Source organism: Hyperolius riggenbachi, chromosome 7 (assembly GCF_040937935.1).
Source record: "Hyperolius riggenbachi isolate aHypRig1 chromosome 7, aHypRig1.pri, whole genome shotgun sequence".
Lineage (NCBI taxonomy): Eukaryota > Metazoa > Chordata > Amphibia > Anura > Hyperoliidae > Hyperolius > Hyperolius riggenbachi.
Window position 1 is genome coordinate 314317428 of NC_090652.1, and position 27240 is coordinate 314344667.

A 27240-nucleotide genomic window follows, 5' to 3' on the forward strand; every position below is an offset into this window, starting at 1 on the left:
TTAAGTTCGCCTCCCCATTGAAGTCTATTGCGGTTCTCGAAATTTCATGCAAACGGAACCTTCCGCGGAAGTTCGCGAACGGGGTTCGTGAACCAAAAATCGGAGGTTCGGCCATCTCTAATGGACAACGGACTCCACCCCCTAGGGGTGGACTCCAAATCCTTGACTGGCTGTTTATAAGGAACGGACGGTCTCGAGGAAACTTACTTCTACTTTCTGACTTATACTTCTAGACTACTTCTAGTCTCTTCTAGCTTATCATTTCCTGTCATCTGTCTGTATGCTGTACATTGTCCTAAATGCTGTTTTAGTGCAAAGTAGCGTAGATGTTCGTAAGAGAAACCCTGAGTTCTTCACAAGGAATAACTTAAGTGCTGGAAACGCTTAAGATGACCTACTATAGCTTGATTGCTTTGCTGAGATAATGAACATGTAACAAAGATAACTGATGCACACACCTGCATATCTGTTTTGCCAAATAAACTCCTTAAAGCAGGAGGATTAGCTTGATTGAGGCTAAATCCTGATGTCATTTCTTCCCTTAACTTTTTTTTCTTTTCTCCTCCAATCGCTGAGTCACCTCAACCTTGCTTGTAAACAGAGTGAGCAGAGGATCATGTTTCAGCTAGGCAGCTCCATACTGCAGTCTGCTCAGCCAATCAATGAGAAGCAGGAAGGTAGGAGGGGAGATAACAAGCCTCCCTTCTCTCACTGTGGTTGTGGATGGCACAGAAAAGAGTCTGGGGGACTGAGAGATTCCTGAATAGATTGGAGGGCTTGTACTGCAGGGTGAGATTTCTGGCAGCATTTTAAAAACACTGCAGTGTTTAAATAGAATTTGGTTTTGTGGCTGACAATCCCTCTTTAAAGTTTGGAGACGTCTATCAGTTCTATCTCCATTGCTGCTGCTGTGATGAGTGTCAAGTTATCACAGGTTCTGTGATATGGTGCCGAACAAAGGTGTGGTGTTGTTGCCCATAGCAACCAACAAATATTTATTACAGGATTAACTGGTTAACCACTTAACGGCTGCCTAACGCCGATAGGCGGCGGTAGGTTATAAGTGGTATTACATGGAAACCTTTCCATGTCAGTTCACTGAGGGTGATCGCGGCTCGCAGGCTAATTGTAAACACGCGGGGAACAAATCCCAGCTGTTTACATCATACGGCGCTGCTGCACAGCAGCGCTGTAAAGGAAATCGGCGATCCCCGGCCTCTGATTGGCTGGGGATCACCGGCATCTGATAGGCTGAAGCCTATCAGAGGCGGCGCAGGACGCATCGCCGTCCTGTGCCGCCCAGGGGAAGGAGGGGAGGGAGAGAAAGAGAGGGAGGCCCGATATTGCTGCAGAGGGGGGCTTTGAGGAGCCCCCCGCAACACGCAGGCAGCCGGCCGCGATCAGACCCCCCCCCCCAGCAGGATATCCCCCTAGTGGGGGAAAAAAAAAGGGGGGGGGGGAGTCTCGTCTCCCTGCTGCAAATACGATCTGTGCTGTGGGCTGGAGAGCCCACCCAGCACAGATGGTTACAAAATAGCCCGTTAAGCTAATATGCACTATTTTTCATGTGCAGGGGAGTGGAATAGATGTGAAAATACATAACCTTACCAACTGATCTAAAGGGGCCCATACACTTGTCGATTTCAGCATTTCAGCAAATCGATCGATCACAAATTGATGCACGATCGAACAGCCGATTTTGATCGATTTGCAGCCGGTTTTCATCGATTTGCAGCCGATTTTGATCGATTTGCAGCCGGTTTTCATCGATTTGCAGCCGGTTTTGATCGATTTGATCCGTTGGGATGGAAAATCTAGGTAGATCTGCTGTTGGCAGCAGATCGATGGCCCATAGAGTTGAATTGGATCTAACGGTGCAGTAATGCCTTTAAATCAATTTAAATAGATTTCCAATAGATTTGATGATGAAATCTATTGGAAATCTGTTCCTAGTGTGTGGCACACATCAGATTCCTGTCAGATTCGACCTGACAGGCATCTGACAGAAATCTATCTGATGGTCGAATTTGCTGCAAATCTATCAGTGTATGGCCACCTTAACAGTGGGCAACACTGATTTTCTTGAGAAACAGACAATTCCTTCAGTTTGGCTCCGTGCAGTGCAAGGTTTAATGGCAAAGGAAATTCTTAAAGCTCTTCTGGGGCAGTGATAGAGGTTTGTAGTAATTTTCAGTGAAAGTAAACTTTTACTTTAAGGAACAGCTAATTTAAATACCAGTTCTGTACCCCAAAATACTAGTCATGTGATCCGAGGCTGGCTTTTTCTAGAGCGGTGTATTTAGCGAATAGGATAAATGAGGCTTGTCTGGCTGGCAAGACTTCCCCTCCACACTTCTGTTGGGTGGGGACTGATTAACAGTTTTTAATATCACATAGGAGCTTTGAGAAACACGATGACCTCTATCTCTCTTCCCTATCCCTTTATACATAAACATATACATTACATGCATAACGTATAAAACATAACATACAAATATTAAATCCGATAAAGCAAGAAGTATTGAATAGGAGAGTATGGACCGGGAGGGCGACTGCTTATGATGTCATATCCTCTTCCCTCAGCTGATCACATCCTGTGGGAGTTTCCACTCTTCAGACCACCAACCCTGTAGGAGTGGCCACTAATCTGCACACACCCCTGCCCTTACACAGCTCCGCGAAATCTTATGCTGGGAATACACGGTTCGTTTTTGCCTTCGTTTAAACCTTCGTTTCGATTGTGCCTTTTGTCCTTTTCGATCCCGAAATAATCGGTCATACGGTTAATATCACCACCCACGGTTTCGTTTTTTTTTCGATTCTGATGGTTTCGTTTTTCCAATGATCGAAGGCTGCAAAGAAACGAAACGTAGTACAGGGACGGACGGCATAAACGAATATATAATCGATCTGAACAGCCATCAAGCCTACCAATGGCTCGATTAGATGGATAAAGAGAGATAATATCAAACATGTTCGATCACTAGTCGTTCGTTTTTGGGGTCTATTAATCGAAACTATAATGAGATTATGACTATTTTCACATACGTTTTCAACACTCGATTCGTTTACCGAACGAATCGAAGGTTTAAACGAAGGCAAAAACGAACCGTGTATTCCCAGCATTACAGCACACTAAAGGTAGCCATACACTGGTCGATTTGCCATCAGATCGACCAACAGATAGGGCCCCCTGCGGCTGCATCCCTTGCAGAGGCTATTGTTACGCCCCTGTATACAAATCCCAGAGCCCCATCAGACGCATCGGGCTGCAACTGGTTTGCAATAGACTAATTGGAATCGCCCCTCTCCAGGGAGCATTCTCCTTGGTTCATTAAGTAGTGGCCCAATGGAAATCCTTCCTGGTGCCCATGGAGAGTTCTCATTGGTCTTTTACAAACCAGTAGGAGACTGATGCTTCTGATGGAGCTCTGGGATCAGTATACAGACTTTGATAGATCTCAGCATAAAATCCATTAATAAATCTAACGAATAGCATGGTTGCACTGCTTGATGCAGTGTAATGGTCTGGCCATCAATCTGCAGCTGCTGCCAATCGATATCTCCCATCCGGTACAATCGTACGATTTCACATGAAACTCAATGTTATGATCGAGGCCGGCATGTTGGAGCATTGGTTTCTAGCAGATTCCATCTAGTGATCGAATCTGTAGGAAATCATTGGGAACAATTGATAAGTGTATGGGCACCTAAAGGCCTTGGTCACATTTGCTGGTGTTTGAGGGGGAGGGCAGAGCAGGATCATCCACCAGGCATCCTAGGCAGGTGCCTGGGGCCTAGTTGGTGTCAAGGGGCCCACTTACCACCTTCTCTGACCTCTCTCCACTGCAGCTTACCAAAAAAGACCATAAGTGGGCCCCAGATCTACTGCCTTGCCTAGGGCCCCGTTATATCTCAATCATACCTCCCAACTTTTTGAGATGAGAAAGAGGGACACTTAAACCACGCCCCTTCCACGCCACTGACCACACCCCCCTCACACCCCTAGTCAGGCATACCATAAAGATCTTATAAGAAAAATATGTTGTTTTATAATTCAAACCACACTGGTCCTTTCTATGCTGGTTCATTTTCCGTCATATTAACATTTTAAAATAAGAAATATATCAATTTAAAGGATGGGAATAAAGTTTAGAGTCAAACACATTTTTTAGAAGAGAAATATATATATTTACATAGAAAGAGGGACAAAGTCCTGAAAGAGGGACAAATGAGGAGGAAAGAGGGACAGAGGGACAGGGCTCCCAAAGAGGGACAGTCCCTCCAGAAGAGGAACAGTTGGGAGCTATGTCTTAATCCATCTCTGGGGAGGAAATTTGGATGTATTTTCATGGCAGAAGTCACGCCAGCGTATGGGAATGGTATTTCTTAATTGTGCATTTAGTAGGAAAGCCTTCTGCAGCATTTTTATCACGTTTGTCGGGTTTCTGGGCCACACTGGAGGAACGCTATGCGCCGATCATCCATTTTATAAATGCAGCAATCTCCAATAAAATGTAGCGATAGTGATATTTCCATGACTATCCCTTATTAAAGTAGATGATCACCTAATCTGATATAAATACAGCAATTTGAACATCCTCTTATAAGTAGGTCCTCCTATCTCCTCCCTTGTCCTCATTCCATCATTATTCATATTTTCCTTTTGTTTAGCTCCTGACTGCAGCAAGATCTGTCAGGCAACAATGTATGTGTAACACCTGCTGTCTGCCAGCAGGGGGCAGCGTCTGCCTCCATATGGAAGGGACTGCAGGTTATTAGGTTATAGCAAAGTCATGTTCATTATAGTGGGAGAATTAATAGTCTGTACAATAAGTTCATCTCTGAAATATTCTTCCTCATTTTCCTGTTCATGGGAGCCATTAAGATGAGGGAGATCTCTGTTCTTGTGAGCTTTATTTTAACTAGAGACAGATGGTCACTGAGATGAAACTGCCATATCTTGGCTTTTTTGCCGCTGCTTTACGGTCGCAGCGGTCGGCGACGTGAAGAATAAATGGAACTCTGGGGGGTGCTGCGGCTTTATTCCGCCAACTAATAATTTACAACGAGCGCCGATACTGAGGCCTGATTAGATTCTTACCCCGTAATGTTCAGAAACGTTCATTTGCATTCGCGGATGAGACGGTTCCTTCTGTTCACGGCTGCTGCTCTGTGTGATCAGTCGTGTTATATTGTACAGAGGTCTGACACTAGAGGGCGACAGTCAGTGGGAAATGCAGGGGCCTTGCAGCACTGGGGTTTATGTCTGATTTCCCACAACGCTCAAAGCACAAGAGAAATGGGGCTTAAAGGGAATTTGAAGTAAAAATAAACTTATGATATAATGATTTGTATGTGTAGTACAGCTAACAAACTTTCAAAATTGCAGAGAGCACTGTCTTCTGAAGTTTATTATCTTAACTGGCTGTCACTGTATTTTGTTTTTTTTTCTGCAGAGGAAAGTTAAAAAGTTCACTAGCCTGCTCTGTGAAATAATTTAGAATGCTGAGTATAGTGTGTAAACTGCAAATACAGTGAGATGCGAATGTTTGGGCAACCTTGTTAATCATCATGATTTTCCTGTATAAATCGTTGGTTGTTACGATAAAAAATGTCAGTTAAATATATCTTGTAGGAGACACACACAGTGATATTTGAGAAGTGAAATGAAGTTTATTGGATTTACAGAAAGAGTGCAATAATTGTTTAAACAAAATTAGGCAGGTGCATAAATTTGAGCACCACAAAAAAAGAAATGAAATCAATATTTAGTAGATCCTCCTTTTGCAGAAATTACAGCCTCTAAATGCTTCCTGTAGGTTCCAATGAGAGTCTGGATTCTGGTTGAAGGTATTTTGGACCATTTCTCTTTACAAAACATATCTAGTTCATTCAGGTTTGATGGCTTCCGAGCATGGACAGCTCTCTTTTAAGGTGGCCATACACTGGCCCGATTCGCCTCCGTTTCAACAGCAGATTCGATCACTGGGATCGAATCTGCTGCCAATCGTTCGCGCTACACGCCGAATTTCGTTCCTTTTCGTCCGATCCCGTCGATCGCTCCGTGCGGAAAATTAGCATCGATTGCCCGCGGGTAGGGAGCGCGTTGCTAGCGGCGTTCGAGTACCCGACGACCGACGCAATAGAGCCGCATACATTACCTGCTCCGCCGGCACGACTACCCCCGGTCACCGCTGCTCCGTGTCCGCGCTGGTCTCCGGCATGCTTCAGTTCCTCCTGCCCGGCAGGAAGTTTAAACAGTAGAGGGCGCTCTACTGTTTAAACTTCCTGCCGGGCAGGAAGAAGTAAAGCATGCTGGACCTGGAGACCAGAGCGGAGAAGACAGCGGAGACCTGGGGACTGGAGTCGCGCCGGCGGAGCAGGTAATGTATGCGGGCATGCGGGCGGGGGGAGCGGCGGCAGCACCACCACCACAACAGATTGTGAATGGTTTCAGGCTGAAATCGGTTCACAATCTGTTTGCAGTAAAGGTAGCCATACGATCCCTCTCTGATCAGATTCGATCAGATAGGGATCTGTCAGTTGGTCGAATCTGATAGCAAATCGACCAGTGTATGGCTACTTTTACTCACACCACAGATTTTCAATTCTATTCAGGTCTGGGGACTAAGTTGGCCATTCCAAAAAGTTGTACTTGTTCCTCTGCATGAATGCCTTAGTGAATTTTGAGCAGTGTTTAGGGTCGTTGTCTTGTTGTAAGATCCAGCTCTGGCACAGCTTCAGCTATGTCTGATTCTGCTGATACTGCTGATACTGATTGGAATCCATGCGTCCCTCAACTTTGACAAGATTCTCGGTCCCTGCACTGGCCACACAGCTCCACAGCATGATGGATTTACCGTAGGTAGCAGGTGTTTTTCTTGGAATGCTGTGTTCTTTTTCCTCCATGCATAGCACCCCTTGTTATGTCCAAATAACTCAATTTTAGTTTTATCAGTCCACAGCACCTTATTCCAAAATGAAGCTGGCTTGTCCAAATGTGCTTTAGCATACCTCAAGTGGCTCTGTTTGTGCTGTGGGCGGAGAAAATGCTTCCTCTGCATCACTCTTGCATACAGCATCTCCTTGTGTAAAGTGCGCCGAATGGTTGAACGATGCAACAGTGACTCCATCTGCAGCAAGGTGATGTTGTAGGTCTTTGGTGCTGGTCTGTGGATTGACTCTGATTGTTCTCACTATTCATCGCTTATGTTTATCAGAGATTTTTCTTGGTCTGCCACTTTGAGCCTTAACTTGAACTGAGCCTGTGGTCTTCCATTTCCTCAATATGTTCCTAACTGTGGAAACAGACAGCTGAAATCTCTGAGACAGATTTCTGTATCCTTCCCCTAAACCATGATGGTGAACAATCATTGTCTTCAGGTCATTTGAGAGTTGTTATGAGACCCCCATGTTTCTACTCTTCAGAGAAATTTAAAAGAGGGAGGAGGGAAACTTACAAATGACCCCCTTAAATAATCTTTCTCATAATTGGATTCACCTGTGTATGTAGGGCAGGGGTCACTGAGCTTATCAAGCCAATTTGAGTTTGAATAATTCATTCTAAAGGTTTTGGAATCAATAAAATGACACCAGTGCCCAAATTTATGCACCTGCCGAATTTTATTAATGCACACTTTCTGTAAATCCAATAAACTTCATTTCACTTGTCAAATATCATTGTGTGTGTCTCCTATATGATATATTTAACTGACATTTTTTATAGTAACAACCAACGATTTATACAGGAAAATCATGACGATTAACAAGGTTGCCCAAACTTTCGCTTCCCACTTAAGAAGGTCATAGGAAACTTACGAGCATTGAATCTTAGAAAGCCCACACATTCTCCTGGTTACTCAGAGGATCCATGCTAACCCATGAGACTCTGGATTTGAAGAGCCTACTCCTGCTTCTGGTTATTCAGAATGTCCTGGGTAACCCATGTGAGTAACCAGCAGGTGTGGGCTCTCTAGAGCTTCCACTCTAACTTATGAGCCTCTCAATTTTAAACCTCAGACCCATACATTACATTTAGGGTTTTAGGGCGCGATTCCTGGGTCATAGTTTGGGTCGAGTGCTGCACACAGGCATAGAGGTGGCCATCGCATCACATCAGTTGCTAAGAGGAAGGGGGGAGTAAAGTGGAGCAGTTTCTGGTGGGAAGGGTGAGGAGAACTATGAGCTTGGGTTAGATGAGTGTCGATTGTTGCCTAGAAAGCCCACATGCTGGCTCTTTAGGCAACGTTGGGGGCTCCATTATATATACAAGATTATTGGTCTAGGAGGTGCTTAACTTCTGTCTTGGCTGAATTTAGTCCAGTGCATAGACGTAGCTTTAGAGAAGCCCAAACCTGCTTCTGGTTACGCAGAAGGTCCATGCTAGCCCATAACGGTCTGAATCTTAGAAAAGCCCTGTCTCACTCCTGGTTATTCAGAAGGTCCAAGCTTACCTGTGAGACTGAATCTTAGAAGAGCCCTCTCCTGTTTTTACACTCTTTTCGAGTGAACTTGTAACACCATGGAGAAATTCACGTAGCCATATGCAAATCATAGTACCAGTAGAAGAGAGAGTAATATTCAATCGGTTAATGTGAACAATAGCGGAGCCGCCGCTGCCGCGCAGGCAGCATGGCGGCGGCCTCAGTTTCCCAGCCGGCGGCTTCCGAATCCCACACGGAGCCGCCGGCGCAGAGCGGGGCAGTCACCGCCACGGCTGATGGGATGGCGGCAGGTCCCGCTACTCAGCCGGCGGACTTCCGTGTGCGGGCGTGTGCTGACCGGGAACCTGGCCTTTCTGAGATTCAGAGGCAGAGGGTCATGCGCACGCGCGCGAGGCGGCAGGATAATTATTCACTGAGAAGACAGGTCAGCTGATCCGGCAATCAGCTGACCTTAGCCAGCCAATCACATACTGACTTTGGTTCCAGCCCCCTGTGTGGGCTGGTGGAACTGGGCTTCAGCATTTAAGCCCACAGATGTCATTTGCTCACTGTCTGCTGTCGTGAATACTTACTGTAGGTGTAAACGCTCAGACCTTAGCTCAGTTCCCGGGTGTTGATATCAAGGACATCACACCACAGTTTAGGATCGTATTGCATATTTATCTGTGTCTTGACTTTGGCTATCCCTGACTACTGTCTCATCTTCTCGATTGTGTACCTTTGCCTATCTGATTCTTAGTTGCCGACCCTGCCTGTTAAACGGACTCTGAATCAGCCTTCTGTTCTTGTACTGCTACCGTCTCTCTGTTGCCGAACCTCTGCCTGTCTGACCTTTCTCTTTTCCCCAGTGGAACGTCTCCCACTGGTGGGATATCTCTGAGGCTTGCCTCTCCGAGACGCCTGCCCTAGCAGACGATTACTGCCAGGTGCTGAGATCCCAATCTTCACCTGGGCCGAGGATCTCACACACGGGGTTCCCATTCAGAGGTAACCACGCCTCTGAGGAATCACCGTGTGGTGGATATTTCCACAATCTTGTATATTGTACAGTGTTGATTGTCATTTTTTCTGCTACAGTATCCAGAGGTTAGTCGCACTTGCATTATTGGTGATTCTGCAGATCATCAATAATCGGGTGACATCTGCATTATTGGTGATGCTGCAGATCACTAATAATCAGATTCTCTCTGCTTACTGACACAGACCATTACAGTTAAGTTCTCATACTGTATGTATCGGGTCATGTGACACCATGTTTTGGGTGAGATCGGATTCTGCAGCTGTGTGACCGGAATTTGTCAATGCGTGCAATTGCCATGCATGTTGGGCAAGGTACGAGTACCATCCAGCAATGTGTGACACCGTCACGATAGGAGGCAGGAACATCACAGAAGATGCCGAAGAGGGAGTGGATCAATCAGACACATGACAGAGCCAAATGGCTCATCAAAACTTGCAACAGCAAGTGACATCCAAAACAGCTTGCCTCCATCAATGCTTGCACCTGTGTGCCAGAAAGTCAGGCCTTTCCTGTAAGCACAGATCACTTGGCCCTGCCCACCCTATTCCTCTGCTGCTGAGAAGGGATCACCCCACCCCACCCTCTGCTGCTGAGAAGTAAGCACCCGCCCACCTCCTCCCGGTACTGCTAAGAAGGGATTACACCACCCACCTGTTCCCTGTGCTGCTGGGAAGTGAGCACCCACCCACCTCCTCCCTGCGCTGCTAAGAAGGGAACACCCCACCCACCTGTTCCCTGTGCTGCTGGGACGTGAGCACCTGCCCCCCTGCTCCCTGTGCTGCTAAGAAGGGAACACCTCACCCACCTGTTCCCTGTGCTGCTATGAAGGGGTCACCCCACCCACCTGTCCCCTGCGCTGCTAAGAAGGGAACACCCCACCCACCTGTTCCCTGTGCTGCTGGGACGTGAGCACCTGCCCCCCTGCTCCCTGTGCTGCTGAGTAGGGATCGCCCCACCCACCTGTTCCCTCTGCTGCTGGGAAGTGAGCACCCGCCCACCTCCTCCCTGTGCTGCTAAGGGATCACACCACCCACCTGTTCCCTGTGCTGCTAAGAAGGGGTCACCCCACCCACCTGTTCCCTGTGCTACTAAGAAGGGATCACCCCACCCACCTGTTCCCTCTGCTGAAGAGAAATGAGAAGTGAGCACTGGCTGGGAACACTCACTTTCCTTTGCAGCTGCCAGTTTTCTCAATCATTTAAATGGAAAATTATTTTTGTCGCCTAACATGGCTACAAGGCAAAATTGGCTGTCGAACATGCGAGAATTTCGCTAAGTGAGAATGGGGCAGATTCACTGCAAGTCCGAACTAGAAAATTTTGTTCGCTCATCTCTAGACAAAGAGGGTCCACACTGACCTCTCACGCCACCTTTGTGCATCGGTCAGGCTTGCTAGAGCCGTATGTAGCAGAGCTACTGGAAGGTGATTGGAGTAGATGGATCTTGTGTGATGTGTACAATTTGTCCTTTGTCTGCCGCCGTGTATTGTGATGTGATCTTGGCAGCGGCGACACATATTGTTTAGCGTAGCGGTAATTCCTTAATGAGGACACGTGACTTCCGATGTGTGGCGGCGTCCTGTAATTAGCGCAGGGGCCATAGGACAAAGCGGCTGACATTGCAGGAATTAATGGCCCGGGGACAGTTGAAATGTATCTGAAGTTAATGTAAAGTCATTAATTGCAATACTTATTGGACGAGCAATCCGTTTTGTGCCGCCTGGACCTGCGGGTCAGACATCAGCGGGAATAAATGACAGTCAATGACAGTGCTATGCAGAATGACATCTGACCGTCACAGTGTGGCGTTACTGAGTACCGCATTCAGCTGAAACCAAACATACCCAGTCTGCCAACTCCATTATACCCATCCAGCCTAATCATTACCCGTACATGGGGGGAGGGGGGATAGTGCAGCAATATGGGCGTGGAGGGTACTTACTAAACTAAAAGTGATGTGAAGCAGGGCCCCAGAGGTCGGCTTGGGAAGCCCCTGGAGGGTTCCTCTCCTTATGTAAGTATTTGATTTTTGACCCAAGGTCAGTGGCATAACTACTTCTTTTATTCATGCACCCCCAGCAAAATTTTGATGGGACCCCCCAATGTTTACACTCCTTCCCTTGCCTCCCCTGGTGACCCTCACAGCCTCGGGGCCCATCTCACAAGTTTCATACAACAAGTGCAGCCATCAAGATCTGCACCCCCATAACAAGTGTAGCCACAAACACACCTGATCTGATGTATAGTCCCCTGTATCGGAGGAAGGGAAGGTTAGTAGTTCGGGCAAAACAGCTCTGGGCCGCCCTGAAATTGCATGGGCTGCTCCCCTCTAGTTACACCCCTGCCCAAGGTTCACCTCAGGTTCTTCTTAAGTTCTTATTAAGAAGTTCTCCTTAAAGGGGCACTACAGCAAAACATTTTAAAATGTAAAATATGTGCAAACATATACAGATAAGAAGTACATTTCTTCCAGAGTAAATGAGCCATAAATTACTTTTCTCCTATGTTACCGTCACTTACAGAAGGTAGTAGAAATCTGACAGAAGTGACAGGTTTTGGACTAGTCCATCTCTTTATAGGGGATTCTCAGGGATATATTTATTTTCAAAAGCACTTAGAAAATGGCAGTTGCTCTGTCCAATTGCCAAAAAACTGTGTAGGGAGCAGGGAAGCTAGCCAGCATCATTGTTTAAATCCTTTTTAGGGAGTGTCTTTATAAAGAATAAAAGCCTTGCTGAGAATCCCCTATGAAGAGAGGGACTAGTCCAAAACCTGTCACTTCTGTCAGATTTCTACTGCCTACTGTAAGTGACAGCAACATAGTAGAGAAGTGATTTATGGCTCATTTTACTCTGGAAGAAAAGTACTTCTTTTTTGTATATGTTTGCACATATTTTAAATTTTACAGTTTTTCGCTGTAGTGCCCCTTTAAGTGGCTGGATAGTGTGCTGATTAAGGCCTCCGCCTCTGACACATGCTTTGAATCTAGCCTCTTCTTGACCTGTAAGCCAACACCTATTCAGTAAGGAGTCGTTGGGCAAGACACCCTAAGGCCCGGTTCACACTTGCGGTTGTTTGCCAAACGGACCGGATGACCTGACCGGATCCGGACCGGATCCGGATCGGAACCGTACGGTTCTGATCCGGATCCGATCCGGTCAGGTTGCATCAGGTGTTCATCAGGATGCGATCCGGATCCGTTTGGCAAAAGTAACGTAAAAAACAAAAAAAATGTTGGGGTCTGGGAGGTCAGCAGAAGGGGGACCTGTGGAATCAGGCCCTCTGCTGTTTAGCACTCACCTCCACCTGCGACATGCTGCCAACATCTCCGGATCCGGATCCAGCTGTGCTGCTCCACTCCAAAATGCTTGCCCATGTGTCCCCATCCAATATCGCCGCAACAATCCCCATAGGAAGTGGGGTAGAACATCCGGATTTCTCAGCCAGTGTGTTGTGCGCTCTCCGGTTCCCATTGGTTTGTATTGGCCGGATGGTGCAGTCCGGCTCCGCCCCGGATACGGCTGCCGGAGGAGCCGGATCAAAAAATAGCGCATGTTGGAACGGAGGCCGGAGTCCGGATCCGGCCCGGATCCGGTCCGGCTCCGGTCCGGCAGAACGGACGCATGTGAACGGACGCATAGGCTTTCATTGCTATGCCGTGCGTCCGTTCCGTCCGTTCTGCAAGCGGTGCGGCTCCGGCACGGCGATTCCGGACGGCCACCGCTAATGTGAACCGGGCCTAACACTGCTACTGCCTACTGAGCGAGCCCTAGTGGCTACAGCTCTGGCGCTTTGAGTCCGCCAGGAGGAAAGTGTGATATAAATGTTCTCTGTCAGTCTTTAAAGGACCACTGTTGGGAAAATCTTAAAATTTAAAATATATGTAAACATATACATATAAGAAGTGCATTTTTCCCAGAGTAAAATGAGCCATACATTACTTTTCTCCTATGTTGCTGTCACTTACAGTAAGTAGTAGAAATCTGACATTACCGACAGGTTTTGGACTAGCCCATCTTCTTAGGGTTTTCTTTATTTTCAAAAGCACTTAGTGAATGGCAGTCGCTCCGTCCAACTGCCAAAATAGTGTGCAGCAAGCGAGGGAGGCTGGCCAGCATCTTTGTATAAACCTGTGAGGAAACGCGGAAAAGCCGCCGCGTGTGCCAAGAGCTAGGCGGCTGACTCCGCGTCCTACGCGGCGGTTGCACGAGTCTGGTTGTGTGGTGGATCGCGGAAAAGCCGCCGCATGTCCTGACAGCAAAGCGGCTGTTTGCATGCAGCAGCGTGTGCTTGGTGTGGCTGGGTCTGTTTGTGCACCTAGGCAGATGGAGAGCTATGCGCGCACGGGCCCGAATTCAGGACCTTTATACCAGCAGGGGAAGTGTCAGCTGATCAGGAAGGTCAGCTGATTCCTGCAGGACTCATGATTGGCTGAATGGTTCGGGCGGGGCGGCAGTGTCCAGCAACTATATATTCTACTGCTTGGTCAGTTGCTGGTTGCCTGTAGTTGCGAACACATACGTGGGAGCACTCAGACCTGTAGTCAGATCCGTTAGTGTGCCGGGACCAGCTGGAGCTGTAATCCTACACTTAGCTAGATTCTGTTGATAGCTAAAGTACTAGTTTGATTGTGATTATCTGTTATGACTTCCTGCTTGTCTGACTACTCTCCTTATATCTGACTCTGTACCTTGCCTTTCTGATTCTCCGTTGCCAACCTCCGCTAGCCCCTGACTCTGTCTCTGTCTTCTGATCCTGTACTTTGTTTGTCTGTGAGTTGCCGACCTGGCCTTCCCGACCCTGAGAACTATCTCTATCACTAGGAGATAGTTCATGCCTTGTATGTGCTGGGCACCTGCTCCACAGGGCCAGCTCTGTATGTGCTGGGCACCTGCTCCCCAGGGCCAGCTCTGTATTCGCTGGGCACCTGCTCCACAGGGCCAGCTCTGTATGTGCTGGGCACCTGCCCATAGGGCCAGCTCTGTATCTGCTGGGCACCTGCCCATAGGGCCAGCTCTGTATGTGCTGGGCACCTGCTCCACAGGGCCAGCTCTGTATGTGCTGGGCACCTGCGCCCCAGGGCCTTCCCGACCCTGAGAACTATCTCTATCGCTAGGAGATAGTTCATGCCTTGTATGTTCTGGGCACCTGCTCCACAGGGCCAGCTCTGTATTTGCTGCCTCAGGGCCCATCCTGTATTCATTGGGAACCTGCTCCTCAGGTTCCCCAAGCTTGTTACTATTCTTCTGTATTCTGATCTTGTACCTTGTCATTCTGATACCCTGTTGCCGAACCTCGGCTCGCTCTTGGACTCTGCATCTGGTTCCTGGTTCTGTGCCCCGATGTTTCTGTTGCCCTGTTGCCGAGCCCTGCTTGTTTATTAGTCTCCGCCTCTGCGTTCTGAATCTGTACTGTATCTGTCCATGTGTTACGACCTGGCTTGCCCGACTTCGAGAACTGATCTTACTGTTAGAGGCAGTTCCCAGATGTGTTAGTGACACTCTCTCCTAGGTGTCACTCACGTTCTGTCCTTCCTATGCTCCGCCTGACTCCTCCCCTGGGAGAGTCCAGGCCTTCGGAAGGAATCTGTATTGCTGCAGTACTTCATACTGTATGGCACTTGTTTCTAAGGCTTAGTCCTCACGGTATTACTGTTGCACCAAGCACTTACACTACTCAGGTGTTCAGAGGTTAGCGTTATATCGGATTATCGGTGATACTGCAGATCATCAATAATCAGATATATATCTGTATTCCCAGTGATACTGCAGATCACCGAGAATCAGACCCTCTCTGCTACACCGATCGTGACAAAACCTTTTTCAGAGAATGTCTTTATAAAGATAAAGAATAAAGGCCAAGCTGAGAATCCCCTATAGAGAGATGGACTAGCCCAAAACCTGTCGGTAATGTCAGATTTCTACTTACTGTAAGTGACAGCAACATAGGAGAAAAGTAATGTATGGCTCATTTTACTCTGGAAGAAACGTACTTCATATATATATATATATATATATATATATATATATATATATATATATATATATATATATATATATATATATTTAATTTTAAGATTTTGGCGACAGTCGTCCTTTAATTTCTGTGTTTTGTTCTGTGTGTAGTTGGAACGCCAGGTGCCGTTTTCATTTAGATTCTGAGCATCTTTGCTACTGATCCTTTCTGATTGCCTGAGGCAGACACACATACCCTTTTGGTGTTTTTTTGTGTTTGCTGTATACATTACTGACCCTGCACTGTATTGTGTTATTATGTACCAATAAACTTGGCATGTTTTATTTTTTAAATATATCTGCTACGTTTTTTGCTGGTAACTTGCACATATATGGATGTACCACGGGAAGCTATTTCAGCTTGCATGCAAATGTTTTTAAAATTGTATGCAGTGTGGACTTGAGCCAATCAAAAACAGCTGGAAGTACATTTGGCTGTTCCAGTTGTCCCAGCTGCATACAATTTACATAAATTTGCCTACAAGCCTGAATTATTAGCTTTATAGTTGCATAGCTAGTTTGGTTTAAAAGGGAAAAAATAAAAGACAGCCACCCGTCAAGTTCAACAGGAAAAAAACAAAAACTGATAGATCACTGTCCTGGCCACACACGATACAATAAGATGATGCAATTTTACCAATAACACAGAGCTGCTTCAGGTGCATAAAATTGCTTTAACTCATTGGCAGCTTCAATATCTTTTTGAGATAAGTGCACTGTCTGCTTTAGACCACAGAACTCGTTGTGCTGTAAATTCCTGGAATGCTTTGATCTCTCTATACTAGCAGAGGATATAGAAATTGAAAGCAGTCCTATGTTATTATCTCACACTACCCCCTAGTGACTAGTCGCCATAAATACACATTGCAATAGTGCTAATCAGAAGCCCAAAACTGTAACAAATAAGAAATAAAAAATATGCTTAAATAAATTGGCCTGAAGCACTTGCAATCCTCTAAATAAATTGGCTGCTAAAGGGTTAATAGTACCGCAAAACAATTCAAGTGTGACAGGATATTTTCTTTCAGCAATAATAACATTAAAGACGAAGCGCTCAATCTAGAATCTTCCACAGATCCCTACAAGCCTTTGTGATTTGGATTGGGTCACCAGGCACCTGCCTATGCAACCCAAAACAATCTGATGCCAATGTAGGTTGATTGTGTGTGGACCCAACAACAACAGTCCATTTCCAGGTATAACAGTTCACACGGTGAGCATGTAGGGTTCACTCATGGTCTATAATCATAGCAGCGCTTTGAACTGTCTTTCTGTGTAGCAAAGTAAGGCTGGTAGGGTGGGGAAGGTCCCCTAATTTGCAATTCCGTGGTCCCGCAGTGTTTAGACCGGGATACTGCAAGCTGGACTGTTCAGCCCTCTTAGCCACACCTCCTGTCTCACTCCATCAGCAGCATGTAGGGGGTGAGGCCCTGGGTAACGTGAGCGCTCAATGCATAGTCGGCCCCGCCCTCTAACAAAGTGCTCTTAAAGAGAAACTCTGACCAAGAATTGAACTTTATCCCAATCAGTAGCTGATACCCCCTTTACATGACATGAGAAATCTATTCATTTTCACAAACAGACCATCAGGGGGCGCTGTATGGCTGATATTGTGGTGAAACCCCTCCCACAAGAAACTCTGAGGCCCGTGGTACTCCTGGCAGTTTCCTGTCTGTGAACCTTGCTGCATTGTGGGAAATAGCTGTTTACAGCTGTTTCCAACTGCCAAAACAGCAAACAGCAGCTACATCACCTGCCAACAGTAAAAATGTCACCATGTAATAAATGTCAGAATATAAATCAGGGATTTAAAATATTTTACAATGGGAAAACACTGACTAAACAATCTATACATAATTATTGTAAAAATGAAGCACTTTTTTTTATTGCATTATTTTCACTGGAGTTCCTCTTTAAACTCAGGCCATGACACACAACTTATAAAAAAGCAGTAAGTGACGTTATCAGCGCACTGCATCACATACAGTGAAGTATCCAGTCAATGACAAGTATGCTTCACTCTCGCTGTAAATGCGTGCGTTTTGTGGTAACACACTGCATGCATTGCGTTGAGATGTCACACGCCATTATACCACACCCGCTGCACTGTGAATGTCACATAGGTATTGCATCGCAGTGCGACGTTCCACGTTACAAGACGGATATTACGTCATAACGCAATGCACCGCTGTGAGCCTAGTCTAATGGCTGCATCTAAGACAGCCTAGCCACACAGGTGGGTTATCTCTGTAATGAAGTGGAACAGGAGGATTCTGTTCTGGTTGGATGGTTTCCAAATGACCCAAACCGGTCGGTGTGGGCTGCACCAGATACAACTGCTAGTAGATCTTGATACCCTCCACCCCCCTTTTTATTATTAGAATAGTACGTTCCGGCCCCCATCCTAATACTGCTATTTTATGGAGATGAATTGAAATGTCATAACGTCTCTCTCCTTTCTTTTAATGAATGTGACTCAAGGCAAGGACACAGCGCGAGGTTTTATATAGAGATGAGAGGTTGCCGGTGGGATCAGAGGATTCTCTGCAGTGAAGATAAAATGTTCAGCTGACACGTAATGGATGAAAACCAGAAGCCAGAGAGAACCAGGCAGCCAATCAGATGATTTGTCTTTTCCTGGAGATCTTTGGCGGAGCACATCACCGGTGCAAGCTTGGGAGACCGAAGTGTCCGGAGTCTCCATCGCGACAGATAAGTATTGCTACTTTGAGGGTTGGCCTAAGAAGGTAGGGAATGGATAGGTAAGGGTTAGTGTGAAGGTTTGGGGTACTTTCACACTGATGCGTTGTGTACCTAACACTGTTTTGCACACTGAAATCTCTATATATAAAATCGGGTGTATGTGTGTGTGTATATATGTGTGTATGTGTGTGTGTATGTATGTACAGTATGTATGTGTGTGTATATATGTGTGTATGTGTGTGTGTATGTATGTACAGTATGTATGTGTGTGTATATATGTGTGTATGTGTGTGTATGTATGTACAGTATGTATGTATGTGTATGTATGTGTGTGTATGTATGTACAGTATGTATGTATGTGTATGTATGTATGTACAGTATGTATGTATGTGTGTGTATGTGTGTGTATGTATGTACAGTATGTATGTATGTGTATATGTGTGTATATATGTGTGTATGTGTGTGTGTATGTATGTACAGTATGTATGTGTGTGTATATATGTGTGTATGTGTGTGTGTGTGTGTGTGTGTGTGTGTGTGTGTGTGTATATGTATGTACAGTATGTATGTGTGTGTATATATGTGTGTATGTATGTACAGTATGTATGTAAGTGTATATGTGTGTATGTATGTACAGTATGTACAGTGATGTGAAAAACTATTTGCCCACTTCCTGATTTCTTATTCTTTTGCATGTTTGTCACACTTAGATGTTTCTGCTCATCAAAAACCGTTAGCTATTAGTCAAAGATAACATCATTGAACACAAAATGCAGTTTTAAATGATGGTTTTTATTATTTAGTGAGAAAAAAACCTCCAAATCTACATGGCCCTGTGTGAAAAAGTGATTGCCCCCCCTTGTTAAAATATAACTTAACTGTGGTTTATCACACCTGAGTTCAATTTTTGTAGTCAGCTCCAGGCCTGATTACTGCCACACCTGTTTCAATCAAGAAATCACTTAAATAGGAGCTATCTGACACAGAGAAGTAGACCAAAAGCACCTCAAAAGCTAGACATCATGCCAAGATCCAAAGAAATTCAGGAACAAATAAAAAAAAAGTAATTGAGATCTATCAGTCTGGTAAAGGTTATAAAGCCATTTCTAAAGCTTTGGGACTCCAGCGAACCACAGTGAGAGCCATTATCCACAAATGGCAAAAACATGGAACAGTGATAAACCTTCCCAGGAGTGGTTGGCCGACCAAAATTACCCCAAGAGCGCAGAGAGAACTCATCCGAGAGGCCACAAAAGACCCCAGGACAACATCTAAAGAACTGCAGGCCTCACTTGCCTCAATTAAGGTCAGTGTTCACGACTCCACCATAAGAAAGAGACTGGGCAAAAATGGTCTGCATGGCAGATATCCAAGGCGCAAACCACTTTTAGGCAAAAAGAACATTAAGGCTCGTCTTCATTTTGCTAAAAAACATCTCAATGATTGCAAAGACTTTTGGGAAAATACCTTGTGGACCGACGAGACAAAAGTTGAACTTTTTGGAAGGTGCGTGTCCCGTTACATCTGGCGTAGAAGTAACACAGCATTTCAGCAAAAGAACATCATACCAACAGTAAAATATGGTGGTGGTGGTAGTATGATGGTCTGGAGTTGTTTTGCTGCTTCAGGACCTGGAAGGCTTGCTGTGATAGATGGAACCATCAATTCTACTGTCTACCAAAAAATCCTGAAGGAGAATGTCCGGCCATCTGTTTGTCAACTCAAGCTGAAGCGATCTTGGGTGCTGCAGCAGGACAATGACCCAAAACACACCAGCAAATCCACCTCTGAATGGCTGAAGAAAAACAAAATGAAGACTTTGGAGTGGCCTAGTCAAAGTCCTGACCTGAATCCTATTGAGATGTTGTAACATGACCTTAAAAAGGCGGTTCATGCTAGAAAACCCTCAAATAAAGCTGAATTACAACAATTCTGCAAAGATGAGTGGGCCAAAATTCCTCCAGAGCACTGTAAAAGACTCGTTGCAAGTTATCGCAAATGCTTCATTGCAGTTATTGCTGCTAAGGGTGGCCCAACCAGTTATTAGGTTCAGGGGGCAATTTCTTTTTCACACAGGGCCATGTAGATTGAGTTTTTTTTTCTCACTAAATAATAAAAAACATCATTTAAAACTGCATTTTGTGTTCAATTATGTTATCTTTGACTAATAGTTAACGGTTTTTGATGAGCAGAAACATTTAAGTGTGACAAACATGCAAAATAATAAGAAATCAGAAAGGGGCAAATAGTTTTTCACACCACTGTATGTGTGTGTGTATGTATGTATGTATGCGTGTATGTACAGTATGTATGTGTGTGTGTGTGTGTGTGTTTGTATGTAGGTGTGTGTGTGTATGTATGTAGTAGTGGTGCTCAGCAGAGCTCGAATATTCGAGTAGCTCGAATATTCGAGCTCTTTTCCAGCTATTCGAGCTCGGTATTCGAGCTCCGAATAGCTGTAGCTATTCGAATGGGCTATTCGCGTACACTCGAATAGCCCATTCACTATTCGAGCTATTCGAGCAAACGGCGCTATTCGAGCTCGGTACCGAGCTCGAATAGCGTCATAGCCCAGATTGATGTCCTTAGAGCCAATCAGAGGGCTCCCAGGCCCTCTGACGGCAGCCAATCACAGAGGGGGACCCTGGCCAGCCCCTACCCTATAAATAGCGGCCGCCATGTTACGTTTCTCCGTCCTTGCCTGAGACTTGCATAGAGAGAGAGTTGCTCCTTTGTGCTTTGGCTTAGCAAGAGCTTTATTGTGGTCATTTACCTAGCGTTTTTGCTCACATACACCTCCTATACACACCTATATTGTTGTTAGTTAGTTAGACATTGTATTTTAGTTAGTAGCTTTTGTGTTACATAGAGACAGGCCAGCTGCTGCAGGCTTACAGCTTTAGGCCTCAGGGCCTTGCCTGTGTGGGCAGCTGTCCTCCTGTCCTCTGTTTATTTCTCTCTATTCTATACCAGTATTTCTGCTGTCCTTTACTACTGATTGTATTAGTATTGTAGTTATATACTGTAACTGTACTAGGACACTCACTGTCACTGTTCATAGGCTACTAGCTGCTCCTGCGTGTGTGCACTCACTTTCTGTGTACACACTACACACACTCTATTTCCTTCTGATAACTGATTGATTATTGTAATTGAATATTGTAATTAGTTAGTTGTACTCACTGTTACTACTTACTGTACTAGGAGTCTAGGACACTCAGTCACTGTTCATAGGCTACTAGCTCCTGCGTGTGTGCACTCACTGTCTGTGTACACACACTACACACACTCTATTTCCTTCTGATAACTGATTGATTATTGTAATTAGTTAGTTGTACTTACTGTTACTACTTACTCTTACTGTACTAGGAGTCTAGGACACTCAGTCACTGTTCATAGGCTACTAGCTCCTGCGTGTGTGCACTCACTGTCTGTGTACACACACTACACACACTCTATTTCCTTCTGATAACTGATTGCTTATTGTAATTAGTTAGTTGTACTTACTGTTACTACTTACTCTTACTGTACTAGGAGTCTAGGACACTCAGTCACTGTTCATAGGCTACTAGCTCCTGCGTGTGTGCACTCACTGTCTGTGTACGCACACTACACACACTCTATTTCCTTCTGATAACTGATTGCTTATTGTAATTAGTTAGTTGTACTTACTGACTGTTACTACTTACTTACTTACTGTACTAGGGACACTCACTCAGTCACTGTTCATAGGCTAGCTCCTGCGCGTGTTTGCTCGTGCGTGCACTCACTGTCTGAGTGTACACACACTAAATTTACTTGTGATTACTACTGATTATTGTAACTGCTAGTTGTACTTCCTGACTGTTACTACTTACTTACTGTACTAGGGGACACTCACTCAGTCACCTCACCAACCAACCCACTCCATTAAAGTACCCCACTTTTCACCCGCCCTTTTAAAAAACTTTTGTCTATACGCCCAAAACATTGAAGATGTCTGGAAGTGGCAGCCAGCGCGGTTTGGGCAAGGGGAAGGGCAGCAAGGGAATCAGGAGGAGAGGGAGCAGCATTGTGGCAAGCCGCGGCCGCGGGCGCGCCACCATGCACAGTTCCGCAGCAGCAGCAGCAGCGTCAGTGGCTAACATTCCTCCCATAGCCACTGGCCGTGGACGCCTTGGGCGCCGCCCAGCAGGAGCATCTGCAACTCACGCTGCAGAGACACAGCAGCAGCAGCGTGTAGCACCTGCTCCCATTTTCCTCCAGCCGGGTCGGAAACGTCCCATTGAGGAAAAGGATGCAGACACTGTGGTGCAACTCATGACGGAGGATGAGCAGCCCGCCATCAGCTCTGCATCCGAGGCCTCCACCCTCACCACCACCCCTGTTCGCAGCAGCCGCCCAGCAGGGCCTGGGGAGGAGGCCAGTTCACCGTCAGTTGGCGACCTGTCATTCAGCAGTCTTTTGACCCCAGGCATCATGAGTCAATTGTCTGCTGTTGTTGGCGATTTTGAGGAGGAGATGCTGATGGGCACTTTGGGGGATGAGGGATTGGACAGCAAGACTGTGGCGACAGTCAAGCAGCCCATCCATGCATCAGGAGAGGAGTTTGGGGGGTCCTCATCCCAGCAGGACATGTTTCAGGAGGGGGAGGATGATGATGACCCGGTGACAGACAGAGACTGGGTGCCACCACCTCCAGGGGATGTCGTCCTCAGCAGCTCTGAGGAGGAGGAGGAGGATGCTCTTGTGGGCCTTGCAAGGAGGCGCATCATTGCAAGCATTGGCAGCAGCAGTAGGCAGGTCCCACAGCCTGCTGGTGTCTCAGGCTCAGCAGCAGCAGCAGCAGCATCTGCCAGTACCACTGTAAGATATGAGCTATACAGGTCTCAATGCTTTTGTCTGTGTGAGCAGCCATTTCCCATCCACACAGGTAAACAATAGTCTGGGTGCTGGATTCTTCTTTCACAAGCAACAGTTAAACAAAAGCCCTAGAGACAAAAGACTCACTTCCTGTTTAACTGACCTTAGGCGGAGCTAAAGTTCAAATCTGCATCCTTTCAGCCAATCACACTGAGCCTCCTCCTCAAAGGGATGTGATGTAGGGTGAGGGGGTGGAGTCAAGGGGTATATTGTCTTTGACCATGTGCTGTGAGGGGGTCTTTTGCTGGAATCTGCGAGGGTGAGAGGGGTTCTTTTGCTGGAATGGGCTGGTGAGGCTGTGAGCGGGAAACCATGGCTAGGTAAGCTGTATCTGCGCATTGTGGGCTGTATTTTAGGATATATTGGGAAGCTGCACTAATGTTATGTATTAATGTATACATTGTGGGCATTGGTTTCTAAGCTTTATGTGTTTATAATGTTGGATTGCTCTGTACATGTTGTTTTCTGTAGTTCATCAGTATCTGTACCTGTATCGCAAATACCACTTGCAATATAAACTTTATTTATACTGTTGTTGATGTGTATTTCTTTGCCAAACGACCACCTAGAACTTACGAGAAATCGGTATTGTTGTCTTTATTAATATCCCATTGTTGATGCAATATTTTCAGCAATATCGTATTTCTTACATAAATGGTGAGCCAGGTAGGAGGTGCGTTTTGATTGGTAGGGAGACATTAAAATTTTGGTGTAAAAAAAAATTATGTACAAGGGTTGCTGCACAGGTCAGTTTAGGATTTGGGATTGATAAATAGTTCAAACTCATACAGAGGCCAGTTCCTTTAGGGTGAGGGCATTGTATACGGGCCATTGTGTTTTTTTTAATCAGACTAGTTCACATTTGCTGTGTAAACAATAGAGAAGGCAGATACAAGAGGAGCTATGGAGTACTTAAGTAAGAAGCTCCTTAAAGTAAAAGATCAACAAAGCATTGTTCAAATCATGAATGGGTCTACAGACCCTTGGGGGCAAGTTCAATTATATGTAGATGATCAACTAACAAATAAGAAACTCAAAAAGAAGCAGGGTAGAGATGTACTTATTTTTGCTGCTCATTGGATAGCAGAACAACACTGTGAAATTATGAAACAAAACACCAGTTTACAAAAGGAGGTTGAGAAATTGAGAGGCCAAGTGGACTCTCTCACATTTCATACAAACTCTTTATCAATCGCGGCTCAAAATGCAGCTGCCCTAGGGGTAAATAATCAGAAAACGATGGAAGAAAATAAAGAGTTACAAAGGGAAAATGATCGGCTTACTGACCGGCTCAAAGATGCTGAGGCAGCTATCCGATCTTTGGCAATGTCCCAGAGACATACCGATACCGATCACTCTCTGTGCACCGCCCAAATAGATTATTTGAAACAACAGCTAGGAAAACACAGTGCGGTAGTTGCTGCATTTAATATTCCTATGGGGGGAAGTAATGAGAGTGATTGGGAAGATACATGGGAGGATGGTTTAGCTGGTGGGGAGTATTGGCAAGATAAAGAGATGAAAATGGCACCCATAACTACTGAACGCCAGGTAGATTCCTCAGGAGCAGTTATATCAGAAACTGCAGTTTTCCGACCATTATCTAACACAGACATCCAGTCCTTCAGCAAACAGTTAGGGTGTATTAACTTGAATGATGATCCTATTGAAGTTATGATGAGGATTGAACAATTTGAAAGGGTTCATCAAAACCTGAGCCCAAATACAGATTTGTTTGATGTTGTTGTGGCCAGCCTGGATAACTCCCTCAAAGCCAGCCTTCCTCCTTCTGTGTTTACAGAGCCCAGAATTAAACAAAATTTGGTAGATGAGGTATTAAAATCTCTCAGGATTGAGGAGATTGACCATCATACCCATTTTGGGAATTGTACACAGAGGAAAGGAGAATCGGTACAGGGATTTGCTGATCGGTTATGTACTTTATACAAATATACGTTACCGGCTGGGACACAAGCGACATTAAATGATGAAATTTATAAGCGGGCGCTTCTCAATAGAACCCTCCCTGAGTTACGTAGATTGGTAGGATTGGCACTTTCAGTTCAAAGCAGCTACACAAGAATTATCAATTGCTTTAAGAGGGCTGAAGCAATGATAAAAGAGCAAAATAAGTCTCAAAAAGGTAGAGTAGCAGCAGTTGAAGGACCTGCTCTGGTCCGCAATGCTTACAGTAAGCCCTCACCTCCATTTAAAGGACCCTATGCAAGGGGACAAGCCGTAAATTGCTTCATATGTGGAAAGGGTAATCATTTTGCAAAAAACTGTCCTTTCCGACAAGCAAGAGCTCCTCTGCCTCCTGCTACTCATAATAACGAGGAACTGCAGAGGGACGTGGAGAGACTGAATAGAGAAAATGAGAAACTGAGAGCCTTACAAACTGCTAGTTATATGAGGGGTCTGAATTCATCCCCAGCTGCTAATTGCTCTTCTGGTGTTCCCAATTCTCATTCACTCTCTTCAGCATAGGGAATAGCTGCATCCGTCTCACCTGTAGTGGAGTTCAGGAGAGACGAATGCAATCGCCCTATCATATTTGCTGCTGTACAAGGAGGCTCACAGCAGGAAATGTTGATCGACACGGGAGCCTCCATATCAATTATTCATACCTCTGATCCCCAGTCGCATCCCCTCTCAACAGGAAAGAAGATGAGTCTCAAGGCATTTCAGGGTTCTCATGCTGTGGCTATAGAAGCAAGGGGCACTAATGTGCAGATTGGTAATGCAGAGTTTAAGGTCAATGCGTATCTAATGAATTTGCCTGATCCTGTCTCCATTTTAGGTTCAGATTTTCTTGAACAGCATGGGGTGGTGATTGACTATGCAAATGGAAAGATCTGGTTTCATGGTAAGAAAGGCCATTGTGTTATCTTTGATTCCCTTGCAGTGCATGCAATTAAGAAACCAGAAGTCTTTTCACTCCCAGTTCACAATGATGCAAGGGTGTCACAGATAATACAAGAGTGTGAACATGTGTTTGCTAAGCATAAGCATGACTGTGGCAAAATGGAAGGGCAGGAGATCATTCCAGGACGGGCTCATGATCCTCAAAAACAGTATCCTCTTCCAAAGGACAGTGAACCTTATATACAGCAAACCATTGATTCGTTGTTAGAACAAGGTGTTTTGAGAAAGTGTGAATCTATAACTAATTCTGCTATCTATCCAGTACAGAAACCTGATGGGTCATATAGGCTTTGCCTGGATTTTCGTAAGTTGAATTCAGTTACACCTGCCTGTGCACCAGTTGTCAGAGAGGTTCCTACCCTTTTGTCCCACATCCCGCCTTCTGCAAGGTATTTCAGTACCTTAGATATCTGCAATGGATTCTGGAGTATACAAGTTGCCAAGCAATCACAATATAAACTAGCCTTCACCTGGAAGGATCAACAGTATACCTGGAATAGACTTCCCCAAGGACTGCACAATTCTCCTACGATATTTCACAAGCGCATGGCTACCATACTGTCTAAGTTCTCCAAACCGGAAGCAATCCTGCAATACGTGGATGATTTACTTTTGGCAACCGAGACACAAGAGGAACATCTCTCTCTGCTGAAAGAACTACTTGATTTGCTGGGTACGGCTGGACTTAATGTGAATCCAAAGAAATGTCAGTTCATGCAAACTTCACTGACGTTTCTAGGCGTCCATCTCACTCCTGAGGGTAAAATGCCAGACACACACAAGATGGAGGTTATAGCAAGACTGAACCTACCTGTATCAAAGACTGCATTAAGATCATTCTTAGGTCTTGTACAATACCAGAGAGACTCTAGGGGAGAGGAAATGATGTAGCTAAAGGGGAGGGGTTTACTGAAATAAATACTGAGGGAAAGCTCTGGAGGGGCTCTTGGCTGGGGACCTGGGTGCTTGGGAGAGGAAGGCTCGAGACGACCTGTGTATTGGGGTAAATGTAAACCATGTTATTTTTCTTATGTGTATTGGGAAACTGTACCCTCTTTTATGGTGTTTATTTGTAGAGCCTTTTTGTGTACTGATTGAGTTTTCATAAGTTTTTATGATCTCTGTATTTCCCTTAATTGTGTGATATCATTTTTGTATCTTTGTTGCAAACCTTTGTGATATATAAAGTTTTTATACCTGAATTGATGTGACTCTCCTTTGCCAACAAC